The sequence below is a fragment of the Lutjanus erythropterus genome, chromosome 15 (assembly GCF_056507025.1).
Source record: "Lutjanus erythropterus isolate fLutEry1 chromosome 15, fLutEry1.hap2, whole genome shotgun sequence".
In the NCBI taxonomy this organism is placed as follows: Eukaryota; Metazoa; Chordata; class Actinopteri; order Lutjaniformes; family Lutjanidae; genus Lutjanus; species Lutjanus erythropterus.
In genome coordinates, this window is record NC_139331.1 from 7006744 (window position 1) to 7029795 (window position 23052).

General features: G+C 39.5%; 1 pseudogene; it reads right to left on the bottom strand.

Annotated features, from left to right (window-relative positions):
- Positions 1-1073: 1073 nt before the first annotated feature.
- Positions 1074-21833, bottom strand: LOC146313954 (uncharacterized; annotated as a pseudogene).
- Positions 21834-23052: the final 1219 nt, after the last annotated feature.

Consider the following 23052-nt stretch of genomic DNA (forward strand, 5'->3'; position numbering starts at 1 on the left):
ATATGTGTAAATAGCAGGGCAGTTTAGTAGGGGGGAGCAGCCTTTATTTTGGTGAACCTGTTTTCTCCTGTTTATGTTTTTGTTAGGAGATCAGGTTAGTATTTTGTCATTCTTTTCCCTTTTGTTTTCGTTAGGTAAGTTTAGGGTTTTTCTTAGATTGTTTTGTTTATTGTTTTGGCCTGTGTTTCCCCCTGAAGCAAAATAAAAACTGCTCCTTTTGAACCTGTAAACGTGGTTGCTGGCCTTCTTTGGTGTGGGAAGACGGAGGGAGCACATTATCTGTTGTGTCCAGGGTTCCCCTAGACCGGGGCATAACACCTGGTCACCCCAAAATGTTAATACGAAAAGAAAAACTGAAGAGTTTGTTGGACACACATCTGCCAGTCTTCTGCATTGCAAAATGCCTTGGTGTTTCACGAAGAACCGTTTACAGGAGAATGCAAGAATTTGGCTTGTCAGTAAGAGGATCATACAGTTCTGTGACTGACCAAGAACTTGACAGCATAATTTCAGGCATTAAAATTCAGATGCCAAATGCTGGATACAGAATGGTTCAAGGCCATCTAGTTTCACTGGGCCTTCGCGTTCAGTGGTGGAGAATGATGGCCTCCATGCACCAAGTTGATGCTGTGGGGATCTTCTCACGGATCCTAGAACTGGGGTGTGTTGTGCGAAGGAGTTATTCTGTCCGTGGCCCTCTCTCCCTGGTCCATATTGACACAAATCATAAATTGATAAGGTAGAGTAAAATAGCCTGTAAATGTAATTATCTACATACAGAATGTTGGGAGTGGAGTCATGTCATATGTTTAGGAACAGCCTTAGTTATATTTCAACCTTTTCTCCCCTCTTGAACAGGTACAATATTGTGATCTTCGGTGGAGTTGATGGATACTCAGAATCACAGGATCACAGAAGAACACAAAACATTGTTGAGCCCTCTTGCTTTAATTCACTTTCAGGCCCAAAGAGGAGAACAGCAACGATATTCCTGCCACCAAGAATCTGTGCATGGAACAGAACGTGGAGCTGAGCTGTGCAGACAGAGCAGAACTACCGTTCACCCTCTGGCATTAGACTCTGTGGAATCCACCACATCTAACTGCTTCACTCATGATTCTTCGAAAGTCATCATAAGTGCCAAGACGCTGTACTGGGAAAGAGTGATCTCCTTGCTGCTCTCTGCATTCATGGTTAAAGTTGCATATTATTTTGAAGCATCTCTTTTCATCAGGGAGGATGGGGATGTGGGATTGCCCCGTCATCCACTGGAGCACGTGTTGCACTGTAAGAGGCTCTGTGTCACCGGCTGCACTGTCTGTCTCCTCGTCTGTGATGGATATATTATATGTTTCAAATAACACAGATTAAGAAGAGCAATTTAAAGTCATTGTCTTTTAAATTGTTATAGTATTTCAAAACATGTATATGTGCTTGGTACAACAAAATCAGTTAAACACTGAAATGGCATTATGTGTGTGTTTGGTATATTTACAATATATAGTACCTGACATTTCAATCTCCTGCAAGAAATCTTGCAAGAAGTTGATTATCTTCCTCTCAGTTCTCTCCTTAGATGTCCCCTTTTCACTGAATTGCGGCTGGCAGTTCATCATTATAAAGTCAGCATCAGGCTATAAAGAGAGTGAATGCAGATTTGGTTAAATATTGTTCTATGTTCAAACTCAGTCTATGACTGAAACACACACACAAAAAAAACACAGATCAAAGTGAATGTCTATTGTTTCTGTGTAGAAAGTGGCAGTTAAAACTTGTTGTAAAAGTTGCAGTTGTTACCTTTAAGATCTTCCCCGGAACAAACAGGGAGCGGCAAGCTTCAGGGTTTGCAGCCATCTGGTTCACCAGGCCATACAGTTCCATGCCCTTTCTGAGTTGCTGCAGCATTGGAATCAGTCTTGTTGTAGAATGTAAGACAATTGCTCTTTGGAGAAAAGCACACAAAAATTAAAAACTCCAAAGTTAACATTTTTGCATTAAAAATATTAAAAATGTTATTTGTTGAGAACTTACCGAATGATATTTTCTTTGCTGTCCAGTTTGATCTGCCTTGTATATCCACAGCTTACAATTTCATCAGCCAACACCATCAGAGACACAGAATTTTCGACCTGAAAATGTGCAACATAAAATAGAGAATACAATATGTGGTGCGATGCTGAGTTTCAGTAAAAGAAACAAACTCTTTACATATATGATTGATGTGCAAAAATGTGCATGTTACCAACTTAAAGTTCTCACTATCGAGATCTGTCAAAGAGTACTTGGGATTTTTACCCCGGGTCCCAGCCCCTTCAAAAAAATCTCTTTTCAATACCTGAAATCATATCTTAGCAAAAAGCAAAAACCAAGGTTTAGATAATCCATTGGTTTTGTTTCATATCAGAATAAACAGTTAAAAGACCAACTTACCAGTCAGAAACTCTTTCCTAAGTGCTCCTGTATCAATGCCTGCCTCTCCTATATAGACCACCTGAAGAGCACTGGCAGGAGATGCAGCATTTTTCCTTTTCCACTGGAGAATGCCTCTGTCTGGAAGATTCTCTCTGTCCACACACAATTTAAACTCTGTGCTGGTGTCAACTTCTTTTACAATGAAGAACAATACATCTTCCGTACTTGAGGAAAAGAGAGAAGATGAAAAGTCCCAAATTAATTTCCAAACTATTTGTATACATTACTGCCATATAATGGTGTCATTAACCAATATGCTGAACAGTGTTTGGGAAAGAAAGGGTAATCAGATTACATGTGCTTACACAAAACTGCACCATGTGCTGTGTTTTTAATTGTCAGTTAAAATGATTTGACAGAATGTGATGACTAAATGTTGTGGAAGACATGAAAGCACATGTGTAAATTTGTGGTTCTGAACCTTTTTGGTGTCAAGGATCTGCAGGTTGATCCACATCAAACCATAAACCCATATTTTTTTATGAATTGGTCTCAGGGATCCCCATCTGATCAGATTTAATTATTCCATAACTGTCTATACCAGGGACCTGCAACCTTTATGATCAAGAGAGCCTTTTTTGGCAAAAAAAAAAAAAAAGCCACACACGTTAAATGCTCTCTTTTTTTAGCAGCCAATAGCTTACGGAGACTTAAGAAGACAAGCCACAATCACAATTTAGAGGAAAAGACATAGTTTTTGATATTTTAGTTGATTAGTTGATTTTTTGAGACTTGGTGTACAACATACTGCAATAGATTTTTGAGTTTTGTGCCCAACTCAAACTTTTACAAACCTTCTGCTGACCTTTAGTTGAGATAATTTACTCTTCTTCCTTAGATACATTTATAATAAAAGTTAGAGAAACTCAAAAATAGTTTTTCAAAATTTGGACACAATTAACTGTGAACCTGATGTGTTTCTATTTTGTTACCTTAAAAGTAAATGGTGTACGCTATATTTTTTTTAAATACAACATTTTGGGGTTTTTATGTGACCTAATGACTTAAAATCAGTGCAGGATCATTGTACTAGACTGGGTGGTTAAGATACGCCTCTTTTTTTATTGTTTATTACTCCTGATATGTTTTTAATTAACTTTTTAATGTAAATATTAACATTAAAGCTCAATAGCTTCCAGGTCATGTGACCTTATGACTCAAAATCACTACAGGATCATTGTACTACTCCTACTGGTTGAGATACAGCCATATTTTTTATATATATATTTTATATATATATATATATATATATATATATATATATATATATATATATATATATGTATGTATATATATATATATATATATATATATATATATATATATATATATATATATATATATATGTGTGTGTGTGTGTGTGTGTGTGTGTGTGTGTGTGTGTGTGTCATCATCATTTTTGTCAGTAGCCTCTAGGCCATGTGACATAATGATTCAAAGCCAGTGCAGGATCACACTGACATGTCTCTTTATTGCCTTTCAATAACCCACATTTTATTTTGAAAACCGGAAGTTGGTTCACGCTGTAGCATCCTATCGCTGACTTTCTCAACCGCCTCCGTGTATTTGCCATAGTGCCTGCAATACGGGAGCACTTGAAATGTTGGAGCGGCTGGCTTGACCTCGCAAAAACGAGAGACGGCTGGCTTGAGCGCAGCGTGGGAGTTTCTCCCCGACATTAATTAACTGACCTAACTTCAGAAACCTACCAAGATAGCTAACATAGACAGTTCACAGACTAAAGGTGTCCAGACAAAAACAAACAGAACTTTATAAAGGTTCACAAAGCATGATATAATACTAAAGCACAAAGTACTTACATGTGGCTGTGGTTCCTCAGATTCAGAAGACATCGTCTATTACCAGTAGCCAAGATTGCTAAAGAGGGATATCAGTAAAAATTGTCTCAAGATACACGGATGCCTAACATTAATTTTAATCCAATCAACACAACACGGCAGCGCTATAATGTAATATCATTCAATAATACTAATATTTAAGGTGAAATACTCACCGAAACCGTGTTTTCATTCAGTCCAATTTCACTCCGTCTTGAACTTTGGTGGGTAGCAACCGCCCGGATGCTGCAACCTCATTGGAGCCAAAACAGCCAATCAGACCCGCCCCCGACTTTCCTGATTGGTTGATAATTGTGGCACATTCGTAGCACCTGAGTACAACTTGAGCGAGCGCAGCAGGGAAAGTTGAGCGTACAGTGAGGGCCGGTCGATAGGGAGAGAGAATTTTGAGCGAGTATGCTGCGTACCGCTCGCATACCAAGAATGAGTTTGAGAGTGCACGTTTAATTTGTCCTCAAAAGCTGATATGTGTGCTTGCACAAAATATTTTTCTATGCTCACAACATATTTTTCTGTGATCACAAATTATTTTTCTGTGCTCAAAATCTACAATTGCTCGCTCAGGATTGTGGCACAAATACAACTCCATATTGTCTCACATAATATATCATTACAATATTGCATAAAAATGTATATTATATTTCTTGAGTACAGATCCATTACATTTAGTTGAGTACATATTTGCATCTTGTACTTCTTGTAGTCACCCAGGAGATGGCGCTGTTTGTTTTATTAGGTTATCATAGGCTATGCCCACCCATCAGACGTCCAGCCCCATGGTTTTATTTTATTTTGTTGCCAACTGCCGCTTATCTGCTCAGGTTACTAAAGTGTACATTGCAGTGCATCTTAACTAGCCAGTGAAGCTAACCTGTAACTTTATCACATCCTGGAGCCAAGGCACAGATCATTTCTGACAGCTAACACTGGGTTGTTTACAGGCCCATAGGTGAAAGGAGAACTGACACAATGGATGGCTCAGACCTGGGCTAGCTGCTCTTTCAAGGGGTCTTTGCAGAGTAAAAACAGCTTTACCAGCAGCTCCCAGGTCTTTGAACAGCTTTCTCCTTTTACGTTATTAATTTAAAATGTGATTTTCTTTTTGTCAAAATTATATAAAAGTGGGATTGAAAACAGTATTGTTTAGGAACCATTACTGAAGTCAAAATAACCGCTCAAGGTGAAACCTGTGGTTCACTGATGGGTTCCTGAACCACAGCTTCAGACACAAGTTGATGCAGCATGAAACTAAAGGTAAGAACAGCAATGCTACATTTAAGCTAACTGGGAGCTAGTGTTATTTGTGTAACCTCAAAAAAAAAAAGAAAAGAAAAGGAGGAAGGCTTAGCAATACAATTTCAAAATCTTAAGACCAAAATCTCAAGACTCATCTTCATTCATATCCATGCAAAATAGCCTCTATAACCAACCTAACCAATGGAGATAATGAGTAGCTTACTAACCAATCAGAGACACAGTTCCTGGAGTGTGAAAAAAAATATTTAGTCATTAATTAATCCGGGCCATATCAAGCACAAGACAATTAAAAATTTGAGGTTTGCTTTGCACGAAATTGGGAAATGCATGCAAAATGCTGATGCAGGAAATTAAAAATTAATTCATAACCTTTAGCTGTATATTGCAATAATGGTGGTTATCACAAACGTCAAAGGCACACTTGGACACACGGCACGCCGTTTGGGAACCACCAGCCTACACACTCATGATTACCAGAGCTCAGTAAACTGTCTGTTGACCCATTCATATTTTCCTGACAAGCGCAGATCAGCTCCATGTGGTTTACCTACTGGTAACAGTTAATTGGTTTGGAATTGCTCAGTGAATTCCAATCCTGGTGAGCACAGAAGGGTCAAACACATTACTATATCATAAACACACACTCACAGATGACACACTCCTCCTCCACTCTGTTTTCTTCAATAGATCTCCTTCTATACAGCCTGTATAGTGTCTTCCTTTGTCCAGGTCTCTCCCTCTACAACCTCCACAGAGCCACGATGAATAACAGTGATAATTAAGATAAGACCTATGAAGGGAGTTATATCACCAAGCTGCACCTGTCTAATCAACACCATGGCTCCAACAGCAGCCCGAAATGGAAGCACAGGTGTACTGTCATGTTGCACTTCACCACTTTGTCAAAAAAAAAAAAAAAAAACACTTTTCACTGACAAAATTAGCATAAACCCATATGGCCGGCCTACAATCATAACTTAACAAAGCAGAATGTGCGTACATATTTCACACATGCTGTATGTACATGATGCTGCTTATGTAGTAACCGTATGTTGGGCTAACTGCTGAAGCATTAATTTAAGCTTTATTCACAGCAAGCTACTGTTTGGATAGCTGAGAACAGTATTATTCAAGCTCAGGTCGCATGATATACCAACCTGGTTAAAAGTTAATCAGTCGAAAGGGCTAGCTAGCTTACCTGAACACACACGGAGCACCAACCACTTTAGTTAGCTAGTCAGGAACACTCTTGTCATTAATTTAACCATTTATTATAACAAATCCATCCATACAATGACTGAAATGTCCACAAGTTGACTGACGGTCAGTCCATGCTACTGTGACAGAGTGAGGTTGAGGAAGGCCAAAGACGCAGGCCAGAAAAAAAATGAAAATGTGGCGAGTAAAAGGCACAATTCAGTATAGTACAGTACAAGACACTTAGCTCCCATGTTGACACTTCTCCCTTGTAAGGGCCTTTCATACTACACTTAGTCCCAGTCTATGGAAGCTGCTAGCAGCAGAGTTTGGGGCTATCCTCTGAAAATCTACCAAACCTAGGGTTAAAAGTTGCCAGTGTGAAAGGGGTCCAAAGGGGTCATCAGTTGCTGTACCAGCAGACATTTAACCCAGAGCTGGAATAAGTGCAGTGTGAATAGTACAGCCCTGGGCTTAGCTTAGCCCTGGGCTAACAGTGACTGTGTGAAAGTGGGCTGAGTTATCATAGGTTTAACTATTAGCTTAGGGGTAAGAATGTGCAATGTGAAAACCCCCATTATGTTCTCAATAAAGGGTACCCAGAGCTTAAGAAACCTGGGGTGGCCACTGGAACATTGAACAGACTATACGTAATTTCTTAAAGATATATTCTGGACAAGAAACCATGTCATTTAGCCATTTTTAAACAGATTTTGACTCTGCCCTTTTTGCTGTGACCATACCAAATATAAGAGGTTTTTGTAATGCAGAAGAAAGAGTTGAATAATAGTTGGTGCAACCCCATATCACAAAAAGAACATAAGAGATAAGCTGACTTGGGCAAGAACAGAAAAGATGGCCAGGCTTCCTCAGTTCTGACCAGTGCTTCAGGCATTTAACCTCTTGTGGGGTCATTAACACCTTGACTGTCTTAGTGGTCACATATCAGTCGTCGACCCACCAAGCCATCATTTAGGTCATTGCTGTCACCCAAACAATGTAACTGTCACCCAAACAAGCGCCAAGCGACAATGCCCACGCTAAGCTTAAACCAGACTAAATATCTATGTGCAGCAAGGCAAGAAATCTACTTTCTTAAGAATGAGGCTTCTTCGGAGGGATGCAGGCATGCATCCCATGTGAGGTCATAATACCTAAATGAGAGCAGTGAAACCCAGCCAACCACTTTCAAATGCGCCAATTAGTGCTCTTGGTCCTTGGAGTTAAGATTATCTCATTTACTCCCAGGCAAACATAATGTTCGTAGGCTGCTGAAGACCAGAGATAGATGCTGGAACCAAGGCAACTATGGAAGTAGCCACACCAATGCAGAATGAATGCAATTTGCACTGATGAAAAGGGAGACGGAAGCCGGTTATGAACCATGACCTTGTGGCTTTTCTTTTGTAGGTACGTGACAGGGGGTTATCTTGCCTCGCAGCAGTTTTAGTTTCTGATAATAACAGTTTAACTTTTTGCCCTCTGTGTCTGTCTTGAAATGTTTAACACGGATGGAATACATGTGAGCATACAGTACCATGGTATCAGATATGGTCACACCATGCAAAGGGCTGAAAGTAGTTGTGTATTCACCACACGTGTGAAATCCATGAAATACAGTGAAGGAAATGGCTCCCAGTAATAAATCTGCTTATGATTCAAGACACCCATGTGGCATACCTTAGGTGAGACACCATTCATTGAAGAAGAGGAGTATAGAGAGGTTCCGAGGCAGACTACATATTTAAGGATGTGCACATCTTAAATAGAACTGAATACCTTTTACAAATACTTTGATTTAAGAAACAAAAGAAGCACAAACCAAAGGGATACTAACACGCATGACAGGAACACAGAATACAGTGTCATACATTTTTGTTGTGGTCTTTGCAATTCTATGTTGCATGAAATGGGATGCAGAGTTGATGTTAAGACTGAAGACTGGGACAGTTGGGGCAAAAACTGTGCGATGCAGCCTTTGTTGCATGGTGTGGGGGCAGATAGTGCTGAATTTCTGGAGTTTAAATTTGGGAAATGGAGTCAGCGATGTTATTATCCAGGCTGGGTAGGTGACAGAACAAATCCATTAATAAAGGAAATAAAAAAAAGATTCTTTATTGATATTAACAGTCGCCTCATTATCACAGAAAAACCAACAGAAGGAGCTGTATTGATTAAAAAAGGAAAAAAAAAAGATCTACATCCTTCATCTAGAACAACTAGATCATGCCTACTGTTTTATGAATGATCTTTCTTGGGGAATAATTCTCATGCCACACCACTGTGCATAATGTTAATCATCCATATACTGTGCTGCATACTGCTGTGGCACCACTGTAAGAACTATTATCACAAAGCATTATATTTCAAAAGCCAATGCACATAATTTAGCTATCTAGTTGTATTTTCAAGTTATCTAAACGCCTTTCATTTTGGGGGACAAGCTTGGATAAGAACAGTGCAGATGTAGTTTACAAGTAAGTCAGGTTACACTTCTAACAAAGCTTAAATCAACATATTCCTTGTTAAATGTGAATGGCATTAACTGCTCTGAGCAACCGTGCAGCTTCGGTGTGCCCATTAGGTTGGCAGAAATCTGTGCTGAATGATAAGTGCCAAAAGAAATCTGCTGAAGGGGTGATCACACAAAGAAATGCCAGCAAAATCACTGTTGTACTATGATAGGTCATATCTGGCATGCATCCTCTCTTGAGCATAGCTTTTCTAGCGGTTTTTAGATGCATATAAAAGTGCAGATACTCTCAACTTCTCAGCACAAGGCAAAGAATCACATGACTCATCAATGTAAAATTATATTTGATCGCCCGGTTGCATACACAATTCCAGTCCGTACGTGCACCAGCCGCTTTGCCAGATACACCTTTCCAAGGCATTTTTGAAGCAGCTGCGGCTGTAGTGGTGCATCTCTGTGATCGACCCTTGATATGAGAACAATGTCACTTCTTGCCTAGATGTTATGTCAGCATCAATCTTGGGTGATGAGAGCGTTCACACCACAATTAAGTGTCTGTCTACACAGGTTCTGTGCTGTCTGTGTGTGTTTCAAAGCCAAACTTTGTGTGCACTTTGCAGTTTTCTTCCAATATGAATAATCCTGATCTATTTTCCATCAACATGATGCGAAAGCAGGTGTAGAGGGCCAACAAAGACAAAAGAAGAAGAGAATGCTGGTGCAATCAGAGCAGAGGGATTGAAGTTTAGCAGTAAAGTTGTCGTGTACAGTTTGCCCACAAGCCCCTAAAGGAAAAGTTCAACAAGTTGTTGTGTCTTGCTTCCCAGTTGCTGGAAAGAGTCTGTGGGATTAAACCAGAGCAGAGTGAGCAGCTCCCTGGCTCTAAAGCACATGCCTCAGATATATGTGTTATTAATGATTACAAAAAAATCACTAAGTATATAAAATTAGGTCGCAAAATCATGAAAAAAGGAGCAGTTCTCTCTGCTCTGAAACACTGGGGGCGTGTCCACTCCACTGTCTCAGTGTCAAACACCACTACAACCTGAAACATGGACGCTTCATCTAGCAGCTTTACTGGACAGACATGTTAGAGCCACCAGAGCCAGAAGTTTTTTTTTTCCTTCTGTTTCGGGTTGTTGGAACTGAAGTGAGCTGAAGTGAACTGCTGGGCTGATTTGGACTGAGAGAGTCACTGAAGGTACATCAGTAACTAACCATCAAGGATGTGTAGTGTGTGCAGTTTTGTCCATATGTCGGTTCGTGGGGCTTACTGAGCCATGTTTAAGGTCCACCCAAAAACATGTACAATGTGTTTAGAAGAAAAACATCTATTTTCCTTTACACTGTCTTTAAAAGCAGTGACACAGAAGGAGAGAGGTTGGAGTTTGTAAGAGAGAGAAAAAAAAAAGTTCAACTCTGTGAAGCACCTAATATTCCAAAACACAAATTCACATCAGCTCAATCACCCAAACATGCTGTGATTGGTAGAATGAACAGGCAGCTGAGGTGTATTGGTGCAGCAGCTGCTGGAGTATCAGCACAGCTGGTTATGGTTGTTTAACAATTACTGGCAGCGTAATAAACCCTGCAGCTTCTCTGCATATTTAAAAAGCCTCTTTTCTGACTAGTACAATTTGCAATCACAAAATCATACTCATTTCATTTCATACTTCATACTAAAATCTTATTCCAGTGTGAAGTCTGGTTATTTTTCTTTCCTAAAGGTATTTACTTACAAAAGATAACTATTTGTGTTTAAAGAAAAAAAAAAAAGGTTATTACACAGAATTTAAAATAGTGGTTTTCCATTTCATTAAAGGTGCAGCACAAGACTCAAGACAAACTTGAAGGTACCTATGTAAAGTGAAAGAATATAATGGTACCTTTAAAACCCTTGTTATATATTAAGCTGACAGTATAAAAGGGGCCCTTATTAAAATAGGAATGAGTGGGCTACATTTACTTGACCGTTTACTAAAAGTAAACATACTGAAAGCCCATCACCTACCAATTACAGTCTGGCTAATCCTACCCTACTGCAATATTTTTACATTTTTTTCAGTCATTACCCAAAGCCCATGACAACAGGTGAGGGTTGGAATGTACATTGACCGGTCAGATCAAGAGCCTCTCAGTCATAAACAGTTCAGTGCAGCATCCCCATCGTTATTCTCAAGCTCCATCATCCTCAATTGTGAAAACAACCCCAACCTACTTGAACTCCTTCACAATGAAATTGCATTATGGGAAATTTAAGATTTATCATTTTTAGTGGTCAACCAATAGTAGACACTGAAATCAGGATATCTGTGCTGCTTCTCTTTGACCACTTTAAAGAGTACATCTTTAAAGTGAGGTTATGTAACCTTTGACATTAACAGAAAAAATGGTATATACTAAAATCTTATCTAACAGTAGCACAAGCAGAATAGAATCATAATGTTAGCAAATTGTCTGTTATGCAATAATATCTGTCTAAAGTTTGCCAACATGAGCAACCATAAGCTACTGGTTATATCACACTAAGTAAGGCTGCAGCACGAAAAACCCCTGTGAGTACTGAATTTTGCAATGGTGTGTATTTTATTATCTCTACTAGGCATATGCCTGGAGGTGATCATGTGATTTCTTGTATGCATGCAAGACCAATGGACCTGCAGCCTGTCCACAGCTAATCTCACATAATACTGGACATATTTTTGTGCACATTTATAACTCTATGTTAAAGGACTTTTGAAAAACCGTAGAACCCCATTTTTGCCTCCACACCGGCGACAAGGGCATTAGGTTTTTGGATAATCCCATTTTTGTGAACGTAAAATCTCAAGAAAGCCTTGAGGGAATTTATTTAAACTTGGCACAAATGATCACTTGCACTCAAGGATGAACTGAATACATTTTGGAGGTTAAAAGTCACTGTGAGTTTACATCCACCCCTTTCTCATGAATGCAATATCTCAGGAATGCTTGAAGGTAATGTCTTCAGATTTGGCACATATGTCCACCCGGACTCAAGAATGAGCTCAATAGATTTTGGTGTTCAACTGTTTTTGACCACCAAAAAAAGTACACACAACTGTCTATTAGGATACTAGCAGTGCTGAGACTAACTACTTACATGTAGCTAGTTGCATTTAATTAAATTACAAATAAATGTGATTGTAATCTGTTGCAGTTACTGAGGACAAAATATGCAATTAAATTACAGTTACTAATCAAAATGTTGGTAGTTACATAGAGGTTACATCCGAGGTCTGTATTCTACTGAGTGACCTCTTCTAGTTGGTTACGAAGTCAATGCTTCTCAGTTTAAGGGTAATTTTGGGGTATTTTTCACTGATGGGGGACAAAAAATGTTTAAACTGGTCTAGTATTGTGCAAGCCTGTTACCAGGACAGACTGCAATGTAATCATTATAGTTGCACACCCTCAAAGACACATTCACTAAAAGTACTTGTTTCACCACTGTCAGACTCCTATTGTTATTTGTACACAGCCTCCTTACTGTCAGTGGCAGCAACATGCACTTTTAGAGATCATACGTCAACGGTGTGTGATTGCCCATAAGTATAACATTGCAGCCAATTTTCCCAGCAGCAGTGCTGTCCCGCAATAGTGGACCAATTTCAAAAATTGCTGTTCCCATTAGTCTCTTAAACACAAAAACACGGAAAAATCGGGCCCAGCTGCCTCATGTTTGGATGCCTCCACCATCCAGTCAAGTTGCAGTTTATATCCATGTCTGTCTGAAGGCTTTGAAGGAAGTTATTAGAAGGTATTAAATGTATTTTATGACAAAATCTCTGAAATCACTATATTGACATGTATGACGGTGGTGAGGTCACCATGACGTTGACCTTTGACCACCAAAATCGAATCAGTTCCTCCTTGGGTCCAAGCAGATGTTTGTACCAAATTGAAAGAAATTTTGTCCAGGTGTTACTTAGATGAGAATAGGACACATATGAGGTACCTTGGGCCAAAATTTCACCAGTCCATCCTTGAACCGAAGTTGGTGTTTGTACCAAGTTTGAAGAAATTCTAACATGGCGTCCTTGAGATATCGTGTTCAAGAGAATGGGACAGATGGACAGACAACCTGAAAACATAATGCCTTTGTCCACTGGCTGTGACCTTTGGCCTTCATCATTTTATCCTATTAGATATGTGTGTGAAATGTCATAATTTGCACAGCAATTCTAGAGTTATGGCCCAAAAAATGTTTTGTGAGGTCTCAGTGACCTTAAACTTTGACCTCTAAATTCAGTGTCCAAGTCCAAGTGGGTGTTCATGCCAAATTTGAAGAAATTCTATCAAGACTGTCTTGAAATATTATGTTCACAAGAACTGGATGGACATGAGGTCACAGTGATCTTGACCTGTGACCACTGAAGTCTAATCAGTTCATCCTTGAGTCCAGGTGAACATTTGTTCCAAGTTTGAAGGAATTCTTTAAGGCGTTCTTGAGATGGACGGATGGACAGACAGACAAACAGACAACCCAAAAACGTAAGGTCCATCCACCAAAGATACCCTTTAAAAGAGGGACTGTGTCATTTCTATCTATAACTATTAATAAAAAATATCACTGTAGTCATTGTCCACACTTGACTTGAATATTGCTGTTATGGGTCTCCAGTGGTGATTTCATGAAACCTTAGTCTGCCGCTTTTGACTGCTCTCCTGAAGTTTCAATTTGATTTTAGACTTCTTGAAGCCTGAAGATCATGTGGCAGGAAAGTGTCTAAATTGGACACTATTCATGCACAAACACAGAAACATCTGCACCCATATGTTACAGTATAGGTCTCGTGGGTAATCCCTGACTGGGTGACTAACTCAAATGTTCTGCAGGAAGGAAATTCCTCTTGTGAACTTAAGAGGAGTTAGAGAAGGGATGATGTGAAGCTTTTTCCACCTGATCAGCACATCCCCTTTGGACATCACTTTCAAAAGCAGCTCATGATCATGGGATGACCAGAAACCTGCTGCACTCACATGATAAACCGGACACCATGTGGGCCTGCAACAAATCACCCCAACTGTTCCAGCAACCTTCATGTGGACTTAGACCTTGTGTCACAATAACCGCAGATTTATATACACTGTATATAGCATAGGAGAATTAATGAGTAAAGACGGCTTTTAATAACTTTAATAAGTTGTGGCTGAGAGGAGTCTGTGTCCTTCAGGTTAAAATGTGTCATTTTTTGTCTTAGGAGTGTCATCCTGTGTGATACACAGATATCTTGAGCCTTGGAAAAAGTCCTAACAGCTTTTGTGACATTGACGTGGTTGCTTATGTAATGTTGTGCCCTGCCGTCTAGTTAGCATTTACATTGTTTTTGTCTTGATATGTCTTATGTCTTGTTACGTCTTTAATGTTGGTTTTGTATTCTGCCTTTTATGTTTTTTTCATCTTGTTACATCGTTTTTGCCTTGCTATTTCTTTTACATAGTTTTCATTGTTATGTTGTTTGTCTTGTTTGTCTTTTCTGTTTTATTACATATTCTGTCTTGCTGTGTCTTTTATGTCGTTTTCTGTCATACGTATGGTCGCTATGTACCTACTAGGTTCATGTTATTTGTTGCTTTGTTTCTGTGTTTTTTTTTTTGCTACTCTACTTATTTGTCCCTCATTTTTGTGTTGGTCTGTTGTCTAATCCCATTTGAGTTGTTTACGTACTTGCCTTGTCTTCACTTGTTCTGTAATTGTCTTTGCACATTAAATAAAAAAAAAAAATTTTGTTTTCATCCATCTTTTACAATTTTTTCTTTTGTTACATCGCTCTCGTCTTGTTAAAACCTTTACATCTTTTTTGTTTCGTTATCTTTTTCGCCTTGTTACATCTTTGATGCTTTTGTCTTGTGTCATTTCCATCTTGTTACATATTTCATGTCATTTTTGTCTTGTGTCTTTTACATTTTGTCATCTTGTTACGTCATTTCCGTCTTGGTATGTCTTTTACATCATTTTAGTCTTGTTACATCATTTTTGCATGTTGTTACATCTTTTTCGTCTAGTTAAAACATTTTCATAATATTTTTAGTCTTTTTTGTTTTTCATCTCATTATTGTTTTCTTTTTGTTGCATCGTTTACATCAATGGATACACAAGAAATTATCTTTTGTGTGTGTTTGGTCTTGATGTTGGGGGGGGGAGCAGTGCACAATGATGAAAAATAAAAAAAATTAATAGTTCCCCTGAAATGTTTTAAAACTACAGTAATGAGTCTGTTTTGAAAATGTACGGAGTAGAAAGCAAAGCTATTTGTGGTAAAATGCAGGGAGTAAGTAAGTTAAGGTTGAGTGAAAAAATAAATACTAGTACAGTAACAAAATATTTGTATTTTGTTACTTAACACCCATGGTGAAGACTGACCAGAATTTTTTCTTCCTCAGGTGGGTCATCAGGGTACATGACTGCTTCATGTCCTAGATATAAGATAAAGAGAACATTTACACCAGTGTCTCTGAGCTGTTTTAATCATTATTGACCGTGTGTTGGGCTGCATCTATCAAGGGATTTACTGTATCCAGGTCTAAGAAAGCCAGACAGGTAACACTGCTACCACTTAGATAGTGATCTGATTGTGTTTCTGTCTGTCTGTACAGCCACAGCAGCTCTGCTCCACTCAGAAGCTACTGATCAATAACATGATGACATGGGACCTGCTGGCAGGAGAAGATAGTGAAGTTTTCATCAAAACACTTGCTCAAAATCCAGCTCAGTGACAGTTGATGTGGTGGGTAAGGTTTCACACTATTTTAAGGCTCATTCCATCATAAGTTTAACCATGTAAGTTTGAGGCACATTTACATACAGAACTGAGTTTAAGTTGGTATTAAGTTATGTAATCTGTTTTATCCCATGGATTTCCTCATTGAATTCTAGCAAGTGTTTTCACTGGAAAAGCTAATCATAAATCCAGCAAGACTTGTCATACATAGAGTAACTTTGTTGTTAGACCATCAGCTTTGAGCTGAATGACGTGAAGTTTTGCCTGAAACCCCAGAAAGCGTCTACTAGATCCCTCTGATTTCCACTAGTTGTCTCAACACCTTCTGAGTCATTGGTAGTGCCAGCACCGTGTTGTGTTCACCCTATATCGTAGAAGGGGTTTTCATGGGTTCAGGTTTGGTGATGGAAAGCAATCAGATTGTCTGAACTTGCAGCAATGAGTACTTTTAAACCTGAGCACACATTACCCCCGATTTGGGTCACAACACAGATCAAAATATGAAGTAACAAGAGTCGCATAGGCAGTGCTCATATGCTAAATGACACTTAGCAACAGCTAACTGTTTACACACTGATTAACTGCCTGTTTGTCTGGTGGAATCATGGATGTATTAAAAGATCTGGATACAGCACCACCACTCGCCATTCCTGCCAATTTTTCTCAGTGGCCACACAGCAAAACAAACCTGGAAACTGAAAAACCTTTTTGGCTCATGTGTTAGTGAGCAATGGACTAGTTGCACGGCAGACATTTTAGCCAGAAAACGCACAGGTGTGTTAATGATTGCTGCATTCCATTTAGGGGAGGTCCTTCTATTGTGCATGCTGGTTTGCAGTCTCTGTTACCAGGACATATTTTAGAACTTGGCTGTGATTACTGTTATTAAGTCCACTTGTGTTTTTCCTGCTCTGACAAGTCAACATGTCTGTCATGTCTGTCTGTCATTCAAGTGACTAAGCACCATCTTTGTTTCCATTTTCCAGTTCTTATAATACATCCGTGGTGGAAGTGAAGCAATATTATGAACGATTTTTGGTACCCGCCCCACACATTAATCGCATCTGTAAACTTACCTTTACTGACATAGTGAGTTGGAACCAAAAATGTATGCTACCAATATGACTACAAGTCAAAACATTACACATGCTGATGAATTTTAATGTTTAATGTTTGCTGCACAGACCAACCTCTAATGTTGGCTACACAGACCAACCAGGAACATTAGCTTCACAGACTAACCATTTACATTAGTTACACAGATCAACTGCCAATGTTAGCTTCAAAGAGCAAGCGCTAAAATTAGCTACACAGACCAGCCATTAAAGACAGCTACACAGACTAAATGCTAATATTAGCTATACAGAAATTTGATTAAAGCTAGATAACTTGTCAATACTACTACAGCTACTACTACTACTACTACTTACTGCTATTTATGGCAGTTTACTTTAAGTTTTAGTGTGAAATGTGAATAGCATACTTAACAACGCACATGATTATGTCCATAATTACTGCTATTAATCTAAATGTACATTGGTGCATAAAATAAGAAGGATTATCTGGACAAACAGTGAATAAACCAAACAATAATCATAAAACAGGCTAAATAATTTAATCATACAGTATCCAGAAGTAACAGAAAGTAATCAAGTTATATTACTTTAATATTGTGATAGTTTGGTTAGGTTAGATGTTTTAACAGGTAAGAAGTAATTGCATACATTTTTAAAGTAATCCTCCCGACCCTACTTGTGTTTACCGCAGCATGACCCCACTTCACCTACATGCAACGAATGGTTCTTCATGCAGTTCAGCTTTACATTAGCTTTCAGCTGTGGAACAGTGCATTCATTATGAGATCATCAGAGTTGCCTGACTGAAAACATTGGAGGTCAACTTAAGACACAGATCTTTTTTTGCCCCTGGATATAGCAGCTGCTCAGTAGGTTTAAGGCTCCTCCAGTAATTTCCCATCTTCCCAGGGAGCTGCTCTTTTCACATTCTTTCTCTCACATACATGTCCCGTCTGATTTCAGATATAGAATGTGTATAGCATATAAGCAGAACCGTTTTAATATTGACAGCACCAGATTAGTAATATGAATACTATTTAAACTGTCAATACAGGAGTCCAGGCTTCTTGTGTCAAAATTACACAAGATCTAAACATCTTTAACTCTTGTGTGCTGTTTAAATCTTTGTTGAGACCAAATTTAATCCAATAAACTTCACAGCCTGTCAACAGAACAGCTGACAGGCCTCTTGTTTGTACCAAATATAGGACAGTTTGCACATATTCTGTATTATTTGCACCTCAAGTGTTACAAAATAAAATCACACAACAAATTATTGCCAGATGCTGTGTACCAATATGTTAATGTGTGTGAGAAAGAGAGGAAGATGCCATGTAGCACCCAATAATGTAATAATTTACTGAAAATGTAATAACGCCTGAAAATGTAATAAAATTTACACTTAACTCAATCGAAAATGTAATAAAACCCAATAATGTAATAACTTGACCAATAATGTAATAAAATATTCTGACTGATATTGTAATAACATTTTTACCAATAATGTAATACCTTATTACATTATTGGAGATTTATTACATTTTCAGGTGAGTCTTTTTTTTAAAAAAAAATGATAATGTAAAACTTGACAGATAATGTAATATAGAGGTCTACATTTTGTGTTTTGAGAATCCAAGACTGTTATATAGCCTACACTGGATTTGAAACAACAGAATGACATATATATACCATACAGCTATATGCACATGCAGATACTCAGGGACATCCTGGTCCTGCTGAGTGTGTGATGGACTTACCTCCTTTGGTGACCAGAATTCCAGCTCAGATATATCTGAGATATATATATATATATATATCTCAGATATATCTGAGCTGGAATTCTTTTATAGTTTTTGAGCAGCACTGGAGGTAACTTCCCCAAACGTACCTCTTCACTTCACAGTTCTCCAACATATCATTACCTCATGAAAACAAGTCAGTGACACTTCATTTGTAAAGATATAACATAAGCATTCCTAACACCCACATACACATTACGTGACACCTGACATAAATATAGGCCTCCAACATCTTAACAGCTTCAGTGGGTTGCCATTGTCCTGACCACAGAGAGTATATGACACAACAAGCCACAGGACAAATGATAGACTGGAGCAAGACCCATATTAATAGCCCTTTTGTGAACATTTAGTGTCCTTCTGTGTTTATTTTGTGTCCCTCTCTGGTCATTTTATGTCCGTTTTTGCTGCTTTTGTGTCCTTCTGGTCATATAGTTTTAATAATGTTGCCTTCATAGTTGTTTCATGGTCCTCTGTGTCACCTTTATGAACTTTTTGTGTCTCATTATGATGATTTTTGTCCCTCTCATTCTTGTTTTTGTCCCTATATGCTGATAATTTGTTCTTGAAGTAATTTTGTGTCCCTTTTTGCTAGGTTTGTGTCCCTCTTCAGCCACTTTCTGTCCCTTTGTGCATTTTTTGTCCCTATGTTTTGTGTCCCTTAATGTTGTTTGACTTTAGTGTTACATCATATTCTTCTCGGTCTTCCTTTTGATCACTTTGTGTCCCATCTATTTCCAGTATATATATTTCACTTGATATCTACCAAAACTCAGATTTTTAAGCACAATCCATGCTTTCATCCAATCTGCGCATGTGGAGAAGAGCTCTTTCAGTCGAAGTGACAAGCCGCTAAAGCGACCAGATGATTTATACAGTTTCATCACACTGATAGTTGGTTCATTTTGCTGGTCCAATTTCAGACTGGCAGCCAATGCATCTCGCACATAGATCTCAGGTAGAAAAGATTTGCACAGATCTCTGAACAGATGAGAAACCCTATTGAGTGTTCTTAACATGCTCATATCCATCTCAAGAGTGAACTTAATGATTAATTCCAGAATTTCCAGGGGCAGGACAGGGGATACAATGTTAGAAGTTGGCACACTGACAGGAGATTTAGGGGAACTAACTAAAGGAATGTCAAGAGTAGAACCGCCATTAACTTCCACTTCACATGCCAGCCTTGGTGCGGTGTGTCTTGCTGGGATCCTTAGCATTTCCTCTTCCTGAATACTCTCTATGTAGGAGCTGACAGGACCACTAAGGCTGACATAGTGATCCCCATGCCCGTCTGCAATGTGACCAAGAACCAATGTGGGCATTTCCTCATCGTATCCTTCAGTGGATGCAACAACTGAGGTCGCATCTATGCCAAGAGTTGAAACAACTAGAAACTGAGTGTGGAACATTTGAGCAGCTCGTTGGAGAGTGATGTGATCTCCAAAAGTCCCAGCCTCGCCCATGTTGTTTACGTAGTCATCCCAATTACCATCTACAAAGGAAGACAATGGTGTACCATCAACGGCAAAAGGATTTGCAGCCAAATCTGACACAATCTCCTGCCTTAAAGTTGCTCGTGAACGGAAGATTCCCAGGTTTGCCAGCTGATCAGCCATAGCTACAAACTGGCAGTTTCTGTCTGGGAGTGGATCAAGCTGGACTGTCATTCCAGAAGAAATGAAGGATTCAACGTGGTCTACAGTATTGAACGCTTGGCCGCCACAAGCGAGTTATCCCTGTGGTAATTTTTCTGACACCTCCTGCTTAAAACCCAAAAAGTCATAAGGATCGTGAGGCCCCGCTTTCACGGTCTACTCTCTATAACTATTATCAAACGTTATCACAGAAATCTGAAGGTATTGATGCTGAGACATTGCATACTCACTTACCAAGTGGTCACATAAAGGGAGAAATGTCTCTCTTGGCTAGCCACCACCTGAAAGAGACCCTGATCGTGTTCTCCCTTGCAGGCCTTCTAGTGGTCAGGATGCCGGCGTCCAAGATGAATTAATACATCAAAAGCATCATTTATACCAGGGGTGGGGAACCTTTTTCATATCAAGGGCCATTTCAATTTTTATAAAGTCCTCTGAGGGCCATACCAGTATGAACACATACCTAGGGATGCAAAAAAAGACAAAAAAAAAAGTCTACAATCACTGTGTTACTAAGCCTCATGATTGTTGCATTTCTATGCATGTCAGACTCACCTAATGCGATGGTTGGAACTGTTTCTCTTTGGCGAGGCATCTGATGTCAGCTGGCAGTGATGATGATGCTGCTCGAAGCTGGTTTTCAGTCAGTCATGAGCGGAAGCGAGTCTTTGCAAGAGTCAGTTTTGAAAAGAACTGTTCACAGCGGTACGTTGTCCCAAACAGAGATGCAAACTTCAGGGCATGTCTCCTCAGGATGGGAAAATCCTCAGCACAAACATACAGTTTGTAAAAGTCCAGCAGAGAGAGGTTGTTGTACTTAGCTTTGAGCTCGTTGTTGTTTTGCAGCTCAATTATTTCCATTTGGAGGTTGTCTGGCACATCAGATGGTTGCACATTAAACGGCATAGCAAACATGTCCAGTTCCCTTTGTATATTTTTCACATCATGAAACCTCTCATCAAATGCCTGAATGAGGTTTGCACACTCATCAGCATATTCAGTCGTATCATCAGGCTTTTGTTCTTGCAGGGTGGGAAAGTGCACGGTGTTTCCCCTTTCCAGTTGTCCTTGCCACAGCCTTAACTTCACTTCAAATGATTTCACATGTGAAAGCAGAGAGCTGACGAGCTGGCTGGGACCTTGCAGCTTGATGTTTAGCTCTGACAGGTGCTTGGTGATGTCCACCATGAAGGCCAGATCACTGAGGAACTTGTCATCACTGAGCTCCATGACAGGTTTCCCCTTCATCTCCATGAAGTGTCTGACTTCTTCCCGCAGTGTATAAAACCGTGCAAGCATATTTGCACGACACAGCCATCGCACTTCACAGTGATAAACCAGATCACCTTACTCTGACTCAAGCTCGCTGAGTAGCTCCTTGAACTGGCGGTTGTTCAGCCCTCTGCTTTTGATGAAGTTTATGGTGGACACGACGGTTTTCATCACATTGTTAAGCTTCAGGGAATGTGCACACAGACTCTCTTGATGTATGATACAGTGGCATACAACTAAATCATTTGGATCCAGACTCAGATGGTTCATTTCTTTTTTGAGTAATGCAGTCAATCCTTTTTGCGCGCCAACCATTGCAGGTGCTCCATCAGTGGCGATGCTGCTCAACTTCTCAAAAGGCAGTTCAAATTTGTTCATGGCCACAACAACTTTTTTGAACAAATCCTCACCTTTAGTAGTGCCATGCATGGCTTGCAAAGATAGCAACTCCTCCTTTGTTTCAAACTCGGCCGTAATCCCACGCACAAAAATGGCAAGCTGCGCTGTGTTTGTGATGTCTGTTGTCTCATCACAGGCCAGAGAAAAATACTCTCAGACTCAAGTCTCTTGCAGTGTCCTTCAGTGTTTTTTCAATATTTTGTTCCATATCAGTCATCCTGTCTGCAACGGTTCTTCGAGACAAACTGACGCTTTGAAATAATTTCACTTTGTCGGGCGCGAGCAGCTCCGCGGCGGCTACGAGGCACTCCTTCACAAACTCTCCTTTGGCATGAGGTTTCAGCTTCGTGGCTATTAATTCACTCACCACAAAACTTGCACGCGTAATATTCTCTCTGTCAGTATGTGGTCGTGTGAAAGCTGCTTGTTGAGCACCCACACTCCGACGAAGAGCGTTAATTTTATCCAAACGCATTTGTCCTCTCAACTCGTCCAGTTTAGCATGTTTCGAGCTGTAATGGCGCTCGTCATTTGCCTTTTTCATCACTGCCAGTGCCTCGCCACAAACTAGGCACACTGGCTTGCCTTTCACTTCAACAAAGAAAAAATCATTTGTCCATTTTTCCTGGAATACGCGGCATTCTGCATCCACCTTCCTTTTCTTGACAGTCGCCATGATGCATCACTTGTCATCCGTGTCAATCACTCCGGCCCACTGCATCACATGCTGTATTCACTGACCCTGACGTTGACTCGGACATACATAACCGTCTGTTTTATCTCAGAAAACTAATGGCTGTCGATAATTTTTTTTCCTGATTTTTTATTTATTCATACTATAAGTGCA